Here is a 14,056-nt window from a genome sequence, read left to right on the forward strand (position 1 = left end):
TTTCAAAATATTTTAGAAACCTGTATTTGACCTGCAAGTCACTGCAAGCCTGTTTGATACTTGCAGAATCATATTAGTCCATGTGCAAATCAAAAGCACCTTCTGCTTTACCACAATAGTACATATGTTTAATACAGTTATTAAAAGTCAATTGTCCTTTTTATATAATTTTTCAAACACTTCTCTGGCATCTTAGGCATTCGGCAATTCAACAAAATTTCAGGCAGCCTTTCTTTTCATTTTTTTTGTTCTGGAAGTTTCTCATCGCCATATCTGAATATTAGTCTTTGCCCTTTGACTTGCATTCAATATGTTTGTGCATCAATGGTACTAAACTAGTAAGCAGCATGATTTCTTTGCAGGGTAATCCAGAGTGTTCGAGTGTTTACAGTTTTTACTACCTTCTTCATTCATTAAAAGATGTTCTATGAAACAGCTGTGGAAGAAAGGAAAATGGAGTTGATTATCCAGTGCAGGGAAGAAAAATGTTCCCTAGTCCTTTTATTTTCTCAGTTCCTGTATTTCTACTGCCCTAAAACCATGCACAGTCAAACACAACAAAAACAATGGAACAGTATTGTGAATTATATCAAGTGGCTGTACCAAGACCGATGCCAGATGTTTTTAGAGGATTACCCATACTTTTCTCAGAGAAAAAGACACTAGTGAGGCAACTAAGATTTTCCTCAGCAGTGAAATGGGAGAAGCACAGAAAAAAATATTTGAAATATGTCTGAGGTACACTAGCATAGCAAAGCAGACAACCTACTTGTAAAAAATATATAGGCAGAGACTACCGGCAAAAAAAACTCTCAGGAGTTTTTTTAGCTGTCCCTAGGACTTATTAACTGTTTGACTATTTCCATTTCTAGTCCATGCCACTACTGGGATGCTTGCTTCTCAGCAGTCTCCATGCTGCTAACTTTCTCATGGCTGTGAAGTTATTTAGTCTTGATAATGACAGCCCTCACTAACTGAATTTTTTTAGGCTTCACAGCTTCCATAAAATTCAATGCCTTCACATCTTTAATAATTTCCTTCACCAGTTTCTGAATTTCTGCTTAAGATATCTATTTTTAAAATTGTTAAATGTCTTAAAAGTAGTACATTTCAGTTCTAGAAGTGCCTGAAAGTCTGTCATATCATTGTCCCATTTGTGGTTCATATTCAGTTTCTTGCATGGTTTGTATAAATGGATCTGTATAACATCTAAAAGGCATGAACTGTTTCTCTTGGAGTTATTTTCACAAAGATATAGAAATTAAAATATAGATGTATCTTAAAGGACTCTCTTTCAAAATTTCATAGAGTACACAGTTTGATATTATAATCAGAAGAAAACTCATACAGGTACATTCAAGAGGATTATCTGATTCATCCATGAAAGAATTGCTTTTTAGGAAAAAAAAAAAACAGATAAGAATCTATTGTTGGCATCCCCTCCACCAGAGCAGGCAATTAAGCCACTTACATGGGGGAAGGTAGGAAGGGGACGGCAGGAGAAATGGGAGGCAAGAACAGGAAGTGGGACAAGAAAGGATGGTGATGCAAACTAAGCTGGCTGCATGCACAGGGGAGAAAGAGTAACAAGGCACAAAACAGGAGGAATAGAACATATAAAGGAGATGCCCATCTTCCCTCTTCCCAACATCGGTTGAATCAAGTTGCTAGTGAGGATGACCTGGGGAAAAACAGAAAAATTTGCAGCTCAAAAGTAAATAGGCTGTCATAGCATGGAACCTGTCAGCAAAGGGACTGGCTAGGCATGGTGACCTGGTAAGTGCCTGGGGCAAGGGACCAGGCTGCCAGTGGTGTCTGATTGGATGTAATTTGGCAGGCCAGAGTTAAGTATAGGGCTGGCCTCAAAGGTTAAGCCTGAACTAAGGGAGACATGGCCTACAAGCGGCTGTCTCAGAACTTAGGTATGTCGCTCAGAGGGATTTTTAGTTGGTAGACCACAGTCAAAAGTGGGACTGTTCCAAAAGTTTAAAGTCTTTCTAAAAAGGAGATATACCTACCCGAAAATGTCTTGGAGCTTAAAGATAACTATCCTAAAAGAGCACATAGGATAATGGTAGACTTGCTTAAACAGCACTTAAAATGGAGTTGATTTGAAAATTAACTTTAATTTATTAAAAGGATGATTTATTGAAAAGTTAAATTCCAGAGAACAAAGGAATGGTAAGAACCACATTTAACTGATGTATTCCTGGTCACAAGTATGTGACTGAATGCATGGTTTCTCAAAACACTTACATGGTTAACTTTTTCAGACTGAGGAAGTCCTTAATGATGTATGTGGGACAAAAGTGCTGTTATTTATTTTAATAAATTGGGTATGTATTGGTGGTTCTTTGGTTTATTGTGTCATATTGTTTTTGTTTATGATATTTCAGTCCATGGTGAGCTGGTTTGATCTGAGAATGTGTGTGTGTGTGTGTGTGTGTGTGTGTGTGTGTGTGTGTGTGTGGCTCTACCTCAGTTAGTTGACACGCCGGAACATCGACATGGAAATCGCGAGCCCCAGAAGATCGACAGTTCAGAAGACCAACGCGACGGGCCCCAGAAGATCGACAGTTCAGAAGACCGACCCGACGGATGAAAGCACCGACGCCGAGGATGCCGACATGGGAAAAGGCTGTGTAAGTATGCGGTAGTGACGGACGTTAGGGTGCGAGTAAGGTAAGTGTGGATATTGACGGTCTGTGGGGATAGGGGTGGGTTAAGTGAGTTAGGGTTAGGGAGCGGGTCAGGTAAGTGTGCGGTAGTGATTGTGTTTGGGTTAGGGCGGATAAGTGAGTTAGGGTTAGGGAGCGGGTCAGGTAAGTGTGCGGTAGTGATTGTGTTTGGGTTAGGGGCGGGATAAGTGAGTTAGGGTTAGGGAGCAGGTCAGGTAAGTGTGCTGTAGTGACGGACCTTAGGGTTAGGGTTTGGGTTAGGGTTGTAGGTAGTTGTGTATGTGAGGTTTAGTGTGGGTTTGTAGGGATTTTGGTGTGCTTGTGTTGTGTATGTGGTTTTTGGACAGGGAATGTGTTTTGTTTGTTGATTGTTGTGATTGTGGTGTGTGCAGTGTATGAGGTTTCGTGTTTGTGTACCGTCGGTTATTTCGTTGTCGGGCATGTGGGGTTTCGTGTTTTTGTACTGTCGGTTATGTGGTTTTGGTGATTGCGTTGTCGGTGTTTTGGGGTTTTGTTTATGTCAGGTAGAACCGTGTGTGTGTGTGTGTGTGTGTGTGTGTGTGTGTGTGTGTGTGTGTGTGTGTGTGTGTGTGTGTGGGGGGGGGGTGCCCATGCGCACAAGTGTAAGATATTCCCCGGGATTCATGAAGCTTGCGCCAGGTGCAGGCATAGCGTCAGCGATCTAACACCAAATATGGCTGCCGGGCGATTCAGGTATGAGCTGTTTCCACGTTCACTACCTGCGTAAGCTATGCCTGCACAACTCCTGAGCCTTGTATGTGAATTACCCCATGTGCAACAGTGTAGCATGCAAATTAAGGTATGTAGTGATTCAGGAAGTGGTGCAGGCATAGTGTAAGCAAGCAGAAATGTAAATCGTAGAAAACGGTTTACATTTTTGCAAACATAAAATCGGAGCCATGACAGCCGACCAAACACATGTATTATAATGTTAATATATGCCAATGGTTAAATATATAGCCATTGGCATAAAAAAAATGTACAAAATATAAAATTAACATTAGATATATATAATCGCACTATCGCGACGTGGAAGCGCAGGGCAGCGGTGCGCAAAGGGGATCGCAAGGAATATATAAAAAATATAGAATAAAACCGTAATGAAACACATATCACGATTTCCCCATAATAGTCAATGGCAGGCATGCTACACCATACTCATGGCGCAAGGGTTGCTAAGGGGCAGTGACAGTGTTATGCGCAGTAGCTAGGAATTAGTAGGGAATGCCATGCAAATGAAAGGAGTAATAGTGAATCGCAGATTTCCCGCTGGTGTAAGGATGCACAAAACAGTGTAGCGTTATAACACCGAGGTGAGCCCTTGAGATAAATATGACATCAAGAGAGGGGTATGTCGCCATTGCTGTAAGCACATTGGAGCATTACTAAACCGGTCTGCCCCTAGCTAGGCAAAGCTGCAGGATAGGGGTGTGTCAAATTGCTCATAGCTATGCTTAGCTGAGAGTACACAAGGTAACCGAGTATGCATGTGAACGGAGATGAAAACGCGTGTAAACCCGGTAAACGGGTATGCGCGTCGCACATTGCAGTTGAAACAGGAAGGATATAGGAAAGAAATAAGGAAATGCTGCAGCAGTGAAATTGGAGTACAAATGACTAATTAACACCTAGGAGCCTACAGTGGGCCATTGACAACAGCTAACAAGGCTGCAAGCAGCTACCTGCAGAACAGGGAAGGGGAGGGGCTGTACTACACAGGAAACAGCAAAGTGTCAAAGCAGAACAAAGGCGATATGCAGTATATCAGCTATAAGGCACAATTCGTCATGACTGGGTAGGGAAAGTACAAAACTAGAAAGACGGCAGGTGGATGCATGCCTGATAATGGGAGGGGATCCAGGTCTAAAAGTGAATTAAAGGGCAACAGAGTAATCAAGGCAGGCAAGTAGATCTCCACAGTAAAGGCCCCACACTTGCAGTACTCATTGCAAAGCCCATAACTAAGACATGCAGCAGCTGGAATAGTTCATACACACCCACTTACATCAGCAGCATCCATAGCACAATACTATAAACTTTGAAAACACCCCACACACATTTGTGTATTCCCATACACTCTGTACCAGTGGTGTATACAGACGGGGAACTTTTATTATGTACGTTAGGGGCTGCCATAGCTTTGATCCACCAGCATGTATTGGAGACTGAAGGGGGTGTGGAGGATGATGCACACGACCACCGCAGGCACAAGAGGAGGAGGAGAGTGTTCAGACCCAGGCTAACCTACTAGGGGCTGCATGATCTGGAAATAGTAGAATGTTACAGGGTGGACTGGGACACTGTACAGCAACTTGTGGAGCTGTGCCAGCCATGCCTCAGAGCCAGAACAAACAGAGGGGAACCCATCCCAGTGGATACGAAGATATTTTATTTTTCCTCTGTTTATTTGCTAAGTTTGTCTGCATAGCCGCCTATTTTGAGCATTTTCTGGCTTGTTAAACTTGATTTCTGCATTAGTAACTGTATTTAGAGCACAACCTAAAGCTGTTTGCTGAATTTCCTGTTTGCACTTATTTTTAAAATCATTTTTTTCTCAAAACTTGCATTTTATCTGTCTTTGGCCTAGCACTCTTGTGTGGGGTCATTTACTGCACTGTTATAACTTGTTAATACTTGTGAACCCCTGCTATCTCTGAAAAAAAACAAAAAAACAAAAAAAAAATCTTGCTTTTTTCCCACTTTTCTGAGATTTAAAAAAGTTCAGTTACAGGCTTGCTGTTCTTGAACTGTTGTAAGTTTCTGTGAGGCCATTTTTTGCTTGGGCTAAAGGGAAGTCTCTCTGTTGATCAGTGGCAGTGAAAAACATTGAGCAGCCTGCCTGCCCCTGTGGGAGTGGTTACTGACTTGAAACTGTAGTTTTATTGGCCATTTTGGGTCAATTCTAAAACTCCTTCATCTTCCTCTCTTAAAACCTGGTTGCCTCGTGGTTTTGGCATCTTTTCAGGCTTGTTGGCTGTTGGTGAAGCATCCACCAAAAGGAGAAAACCCTGAGAGAAGAAAGGAGCCACTTTTGACATTTTAAGTATTTTTCCTCTGTTTATTTGCTAAGTTTTTCTGCATAGCCGCCTATTTTGAGCATTTTCTGACTTGTTAAACTTGATTTCTGCATTAGTAACTGTATTTAGAGCACAACCTAAAGCTGTTTGCTGAATTCCCTGTTTGCACTTATTTTTAAAATCGTTTTTTTCTCAGAACTTGCATTTTATCTGTCTTTGGCCTAGCACTCTTGTGTGGGGTCATTTACTGCACTGTTATAACTTGTTAATACTTGTGAACCTCTGCTATCTCTGAAAAAAACAAAAAAAATCTTGCTTTTTTCCCACTTTTCTGAGATTTAAAAAAGTTCAGTTACAGGCTTGCTGTTCTTGAACTGTTTGTAAGTTTCTGTGAGGCCATTTTTTGCTTGGGCTAAAGGGAAGTCTCTCTGTTGATCATTGGCAGTGAAAAAAATTGAGAAGCCTGCCTGCCCCTGTGGGAGTGGTTACTGACTTGAAACTGTAGTTTTATTGGCCATTTTGGGTCAATTCCAAAACTCCTTCATCTTCCTCTCTTAAAACCATCTTTTGCGCGGTTTCGCGCGTTTTTGTGCATAGCGCAACAGCGGGCAGCGCCGCCTAATTGAGTTTAAACTATTCCTGGCTCCACAAAGTCTGCTCTTCACTTTTTCCCTTAGAACTGCTCTATCTCTCAATTTAAACACCATATTCTCATTCTAAGGCCCTTCACTGGTCCAATTAAGTAATCCTACAAGTTAGCACTATTAAACCATAAGCACTACTTACTCTTATACTCTCTACAATTACCCTGTCCCCTATTGGTCCGCCTTAAATTCAGTTTCCCTATATTACTCTAGCATGTCCAAAGGTCAGTCAATGGTTTTCTCTCCAGTCCAGCTGGTGAATCTGGGAATTTTGAGGCAATGTTACAACTGTCTCATGTACACGGACAACCCTCTCCTCCTCCAAACAGGTTCAAATATATGTGAGAGATGCAACTATTTAGCCAAACTGGAGGCTGAGCTCTCTCATCTCAAAACTGGTGTAACCAGTCAGGAGGAGAAGGTAACCTCACACAACACAATTCCAGTATCACATAGTCCCACCACATCAGCAAACCAAACACATAAATACACAAAACATACTCGGAGGCTCTAAATAAAAATCTACCTAAGCAACAGAGACCTCCAAAGCAGACATCCAAGCAAACGCTACCTCAAAACAAAACACGCACAACACATAGCCCACAAAGTCAGTGTGCCAAGCAGCCACAGCCCTTAAGGCTGAATAACACACCTGATACTCTTGTAATAGGTGACTCTATTGTCAGACACACTGACGTCCCGCTCACCAGGCTGAATAAAGAGAAGGTCACGGTGAGCTGCCTGTCGGGTGCTAGGATCCACCACATAATGCAAGCACTCAGGTCACTCCAAAGCAAATACAAATATGACTCAGTCATTGTACATGCTGGTGTGAATGACCTGAGACATACCTCCCTGGACTACATGAAAAGAGACATAGAGGAGCTCTCTGATCATGTAGCCCAGGCTGGTATGACCCTGACCTTGAGCAGCATCTTACCCTCACCTAGAACGATGCCACAGTACAAAGACAAAATGATCGATTTTAACAATTGGCTAAAATTTTGGTGTCATTCAAAGGGGATCCAGTGTCTGTCAGCCTGGCATGACATGCTCGACAAGCCACGTTGCTTCGCTAGGGACGGCTTGCACCTGGCACCACTGGGCTTTCGGATATTGGCAAAGGCTCTTGCCACCCCCATAGCGCCTTTTTTAGGCAAGGCTCAAAAGTCAAACCCACCCCCATAGACAGCACAAGGAACAAGAAACTAACAGTAATGCTGCTAAATGCCAGAAGTCTTAACCTCAAGATGCACACACTCGAAGCTCTCCTCAGTATGGAGAACATCGATATCTGTGCAGTGACAGAAACCTGGTTCAAGGCTCCAGAGAGCACCCCAGCACTACCAGGCTATTCCTCATATCATGCTTTTCGGCCCCAAAACCCGGACCGAACCACAAAAGGAGGAGGAGTTTCCATATTTATCAAGGATATCCACACCTCCAGGTTAGTGGCATTGCACGAAGTATCGGAGACCATCCATGTGCAACTAACAGTGGGCAAGACTGCTTTTCAGTTTATAGCATCCTACAGACCACCCTCTCAAAGTCAGGAATCCCACTCGGCTTTCCTGAAAACATTGGAGAACATGAAGATCTCTCCGAACACCATTATATTGGGTGACTTCAACTACCCAAACATTGACTGGGAGCACTACTCAAGCCCCAGCACTTTAGCCTAAAGGTTCCTGGAAATTATAAACTCAAATGCTATGGAACAACTAGTCACCACTCCCACAAGAGGGAACAACATACTAGACATGATCATTACCAACATGGGGACTCTATGCTCCACACCAGAAGTATATCCCTCATTGGTAAGATCAGACCATAAATTAATTTCACTGGATGTCCACATCCTGACCCCACCCCCAGCCCAGAAAACCACAGTGAAAAACTTCTCAAAAGTGAACTTCTCACTTCTCAAAACTGAAGTGGAATCTTTCAAGGCCTCAGGGCCAGTGGAAACTACGGCCCAAACTGCAGAATCCTATATAAACGCATTCTACAGACATCTGCAGGAATGCATGGATCATGCTATCCCAAACAAAACCAAGACCCAATCATCCAAAGGCAGGCGCCCAGTCTGGTGGACCCCTGCCATAAATAAACTGTACAACAGAAGGAGGAAGCTACTACATGATAGAGCAAAATCCCTAATAGGGAAGGCATCTCTGATCAGTACTAGCAAAACATTACGATCCCTCATAAAATCCTCCAAAGCCAGCTTCGAGAGAAAAATTGCACAGGACACCAAAGACAATCATAAGGCTTTTTTCAGTTATGTTAGAAACCTGGGATGCAACTCCCAGACTTGTTCTGAGTTGATTCTAAACGACAAAAATACACTAAACCCACAGACATTGCCAATATCCTGGCAGACAGGTTCAGTGCAAACTTCTCCCCCCCCCTCCCAAAATAGCAAGTATCTATCCCAGCAGAGGGCTGCCTCCCAAACATCTCTGATGCTCAGGTGAAGGCTGCCCTCTCCAAAGCAAAAAACACTGCTTCCATGGGACCAGATGGCGTCCCAGGTTGCGTCCTACATGAACTCCAAGAGGAACTAATCCCTCAAATAAAACAGCTATACAATCTCAGCCTCACTACAGGATATGTGCCCACTGAATGGCGTACAGCAACAGTGGTCCCACTCCACAAAGGTGGAGCCTCTACGGACCCTGGAAACTATCGCCCCATAAGCCTGACTAGCTTAGTCTGCAAGGCTATGGAGAGGATCATCATGGAGCTCATAAACAAAGACATTGGGGACCTACAGACACTAGATCCTACCCAGTTCGGCTTTGTCAAGGGCAGATCCTGCCTTTTGAACCTGGTTGACTTCTTTGAAACAGTCACCAAAGCCATAGATGAAGGGAAGGTAGTCCACACAGCCTATCTGGACCTTGCAAAGGCATTTGACACAATACCCCACTCGGGCATCATAGATAAGCTATCCAGCTTAAATATAAACCCCTATGTCACAAGATGGATCGCAAACTGGCTCAAAGACAGAACCCACAGAGTGAGAGTTGCTGGAGCCATGTCAGACTTGAAACCAGTCACAAGTGGCATCCCACAGGGCTCTGTCCTGGGATCACTCTTGTTCGGTATATACTTTTCCGAGGTACAGGCAAACGTGGGAGGACTATGGCTCACCAAGTTCGCAGACGACTGCAAACTGGGCACCATAATCAACTCTCCAGCTGACACAAACATCCTTCAAAAAGGTCTCACAGAGACAGATAACTGGTGCCAGTCCATGGTTTAAAGCTAAATGCCAAAAAATGTAGTCATACCCTTTGGCAAAAACAATGTGCCCACAAATTACCACATAGGTGGAAACCCATTAAGTACAGAGAAAGTTATTAGGGACCTGGGGACCCAAGTTGATAGCAATCTCTCCTTTGAAAACCACATTGCCAAAGTGGTTAGAAAGACCTTCTACATAGCCCAACTCATCACGAAGGGTTTCACATCTAGATCAAGAGAGGTAATCGTGCCCCTTTATTCATCCCTCATCAGGCCCATCATAGAATACAATGCCCCTTTTGGGATGTACCTTACCCGACACCTGCAGCAATTACAAAGACCCCAAAAGTATCTCACCAAGAGGATCAAGGGTCTCAAACAGATGCCATATGCTGCTCGGTTAAAAAAACTCCAGCTCTACTCAGTTGCATACCGCCTACTTCGAGGCGATCTATGCCTGACATACAAAGCTATGTCAAATCCAGAATTAATGGATATGTTCCACCTCAGTAAATCTAAATCCCTTAGAGCCACACGCTCGAGGGACTTGAACCTCAGCACAGAAATAAATAGAACTTGCTGGAGGGACAGGTTCATAACCCAGAGGCTCCCTTCGCTCTGGAATATTATTCCAGTTCATGTGAGGCAGAGCACCTCACTGAATCTCTTCAAGAAGAATCTCGATAGGTGGATGGGGGATCGTAGGTTTGTCCCAGGGATTACTCCCGTGTCACTATTAGACAGAGGCACAGTAAACTAAACCTTAAAAAGGGCACAGTATACTCAAATCAAGGGGTGGTGTAAGCCATACAGAATTGGGCTAGGCTTATAATTGCCTCAGGGCAGATAGCCTAGTATGAACCTATGAACCTATGAGAATACTAGCTACAGGTACCTTTCAAAGACCAACTAGGAATATCATGGGGATCTCACAGGCATCAGCATCCAGGGTACTACACCATTTCCTGGATGCCATGTTACCACATGCCAATTAGTACATATACTTTCCCCAAATGTAGGAGGAGTTGGCCAGCAATATGTGTCTTTTCCACCGTGTGGCGGAATACCCGGAGGTGCTGGGTGCAAGAGGCTGCACGCACATACACATCAAGTCACTACCCGGTGAGCAGGGAAAGCGCTACATAAACCACAAGGGATAGGCCTCCATCAACTGCCAGGTTGTGTGCAATGCCTAGGGCATTATCATGGATGTGTGTGCTGGCAGCCCTGGAAGCTATTACAACTCCCACATCTGGCATGCCTCACAGCTGTATCAGTTATTTGCCAGGGGGGACATCCCAAATGGCCACCTGGTGGGGGATGCTGGCTATGCACTGGAACCGTGGATGATGACTCCCATCAGAAATGCACACACACCCATGCAGGAACGCCATAATGAGGCACACACACAAACCAGAATCATCATACAGTATATGTTTGGGATGCTGAAATCATGGTTCAATTGCTTGGACATATCTGGTTGAGCCTTGCAGTACTCTCCAGGCATGTGTGCTCACATCTTCATAGTGTGTGCCATGCTACACAATATGGTCCTGTGGAAACATCTGCAGCAGGGACAGAATGGTGAAGGCCCTCACAGCCCACCACCATTGCCAAGGGCCCCACAGGCACAGAGGTACTCAGACTAAAAACACCCTGAGCCAGCCCTAGAAGGCAGATGGAGGTGTGCCCAGTATGCCCATGCCTTGGCAAAGAGGGAACGTATAGCACACACACTGACAGTGTAGGCATTTAGGGACTGACACCTTCCTCCACCTGCACACACAGTAAAATGGATGGCACACACACAAGACTACCTGTAAATTGTCATGTATAGGCAGTCTACTGTGTGCATCCAACATAGGTAGCCCTCAACTATTGCACACAAAACAGCCAGTGGCACAATTTAAGTCAACAACTGAACAGTAAACTAAGCTATCAGCATATGCAGATACTGTATGTGCAGATTCATAGGTAGGTACTTGGCCAGCTGCCAGAGGCCATTCATAAGGCCAGCCAAAATGTGTCAGCGTTTGCCACCCCATTGAGTCATTAACTGTCCCTCTGTGGAGCAGAGCCAATGGTGGGATCCCTGGGGTGCATCTACTCTTCCCCATCCACCCTTCAAAGTTTCTCTTGCAGAGTGTTAGTGAGTGGCTCTGTAAAGTGTAGATAGGGATGTTGTTCCAAAGTATGGGGAGTGTCTGTGACAGGAAGCTGTCCCTCCAGCATCTTCCAGTTATTGTTGTGGCAAGGTCAGCTCACTACAGTGTGTGGCTCACTGTGACATGGATTCCCATAGGTGGAGCATATCCATCAAGCCAGAGTTCAACATGGCTGTGTTGGTCTCTGGGTAAACGAGATGCCACTGAGTAAAGCAGGTGCTTATTCAGTCCAGCTGCATAGGCCATATGTTAGAGGCCAGTATTCCCCTTGGTGAGGTACATTCGTGGACCCCCCCCCCCAGCTGTTGGACGTGTCCTCTGAGGTACATCCCACATGGATTATTATACCCTATGATGGGACTGATGAGTGATGAGTAAAGGGGCACTATAATCCCAGTATGTCTAGATGGGAATCCTTTAGTATTCAGATGGCCTACATAGAAGGATGTACTAACTACTGTGGAGATATGATTATCACAGGGGCGATCACTATCTACCTTGGTCCCCAGATACCCCATTACCTCGTCTGTATTAAAGTGGCTGCCGCTTATGTATTAATATGTGGGTGCCAATTTCACAATGGAATGACCATGCAGTTAGTGGCACTTGGTTGGAGGCCATGTCACTGGCACCCTGTGATGTTCTCTGTGAGGCCACCTGGGGGATGTCTGTGTCAGCTGGACTATCAGTCATGGCTCCCAGTTTGCAGTCATTGCCAAACATGGTCTGCTATGGTCCACCTGTGTTTGCCTGTACATCTGAGATGTATATGCCAAACAGTAGGGCTCCCAGGACTGAGTCCTGTGGGACACCATTCATGACTGTTCAAGAGTTGGACCTGGAGACCGCTAGTCGTACCATGTGGGTTGTGTGTGTAAGCCCGTTGGCATCCCAACCTGTGATGTATAGGTGAATGTACAGGCTGGTGTGTTTTTCAACAATACCTGAGTGGGGCATGGTGTCAAAAGCCTTGGTGAGGTCCGGGTAGTATGTGTGAACCACCTCCCCTGTCATCTAATGTCTTGATGACTGTATGTAAGACGTAAAACAGGTACAGTAGGCATGAACTGCAGTCAACCAAGCTGATCTGGGTTGGGTCACGTGTCCGAAGGTTACCAATGCCATTGTTAATGACTGCCATGAGGGTACAAACCGTACCATTGCAGATCAGGGTAGTCAGGCTTATGGGGTGGTAGTTACCATGGTCAGTTGTGATTTCCCCATGATGGAGTGGAATAACTGTTGCCATGCACCATTGTATGTGCATGTAGCCTGTGGAAAGGCTGAGGTAGGAATGCATAATTAGGTGGGGGGCAGGTTGTCATGTACAGTTTGCAAGATGCAGTCTGGGTCAACATTTGCATCCATTGACGCTGTGTTCTGCTGTTAGAGAGGGCCATTTCCACCTGTGTGTCTCTGATGGTTGGGATACTGTACCTTACGGGTAGTGTTGTGGGCTCTTTAGGGGGTGAGGTATGCACTGAATGTATCTGCAAGGATGTTGGCGATATCAGTAGGGTCAGCACATTTTGTGCTATATTTCCCTGGCACAGTGCAAATCTGTGTGTCACCACATAGATCCTTGACATAGCCAAGGAAGGCTTTGTGGTTATCTTTCGAATCCTTGCATATTCTCCTGCTGATGTTAGCCTTGGATGATGTCATGAGGGATCTACGTATCATACTAATAGTGGTCATAGATGTCTGCCCTTCATGGGATTTGCTGTGTGTCTGCAACACTGTTCTACATCTGTAGTATAGCCTGTGTATTGCAGAGGTCCACCAGACTGGTGTCCTTGTCTAGGAGGAGTGAGTTTTGGTTTACCAGCGATGGCACAATCCATACATCCGTGTAGGTGCTTATAGACTGCATTTGTAAATCTGTCTGTATCTGGAGCAGTTTCCCCTTAGTGTGGGGGCTGTGAAATCCCCCACCCCTGTCACTAGTAGTATAAATTTAGCTGTAGGAAAGGTATACACTGTGGTATCCGTGGGTTGGGGAGATGCTAGGGTGTGGAAACAGTGAATAGTTCATGGTCAGATCTAACCAGTGACCGGTAAACCTCCACTGTGATGCACCTGTTGCCCATGTTGGTGATGACCACATCTAGTAGCTTCCACCCCACGTTAGGGAGGTTACCACCTGATACAGGGCATATGAGGGGATACATTCCAGGAAGCGCTGGTCCTAGAAGTGAGTACCAGAGTACGTTTCCCAGTTAATGGTATGGTAGTTGACATCGACCAATGCCAGGGTGTGTGTTAGGACTGTCATGTTCTCC

The sequence above is a fragment of the Protopterus annectens genome, chromosome 7.part0 (genome assembly GCF_019279795.1).
Source record: "Protopterus annectens isolate FY-2018-M chromosome 7.part0, PAN1.0, whole genome shotgun sequence".
In the NCBI taxonomy this organism is placed as follows: domain Eukaryota; kingdom Metazoa; phylum Chordata; order Ceratodontiformes; family Protopteridae; genus Protopterus; species Protopterus annectens.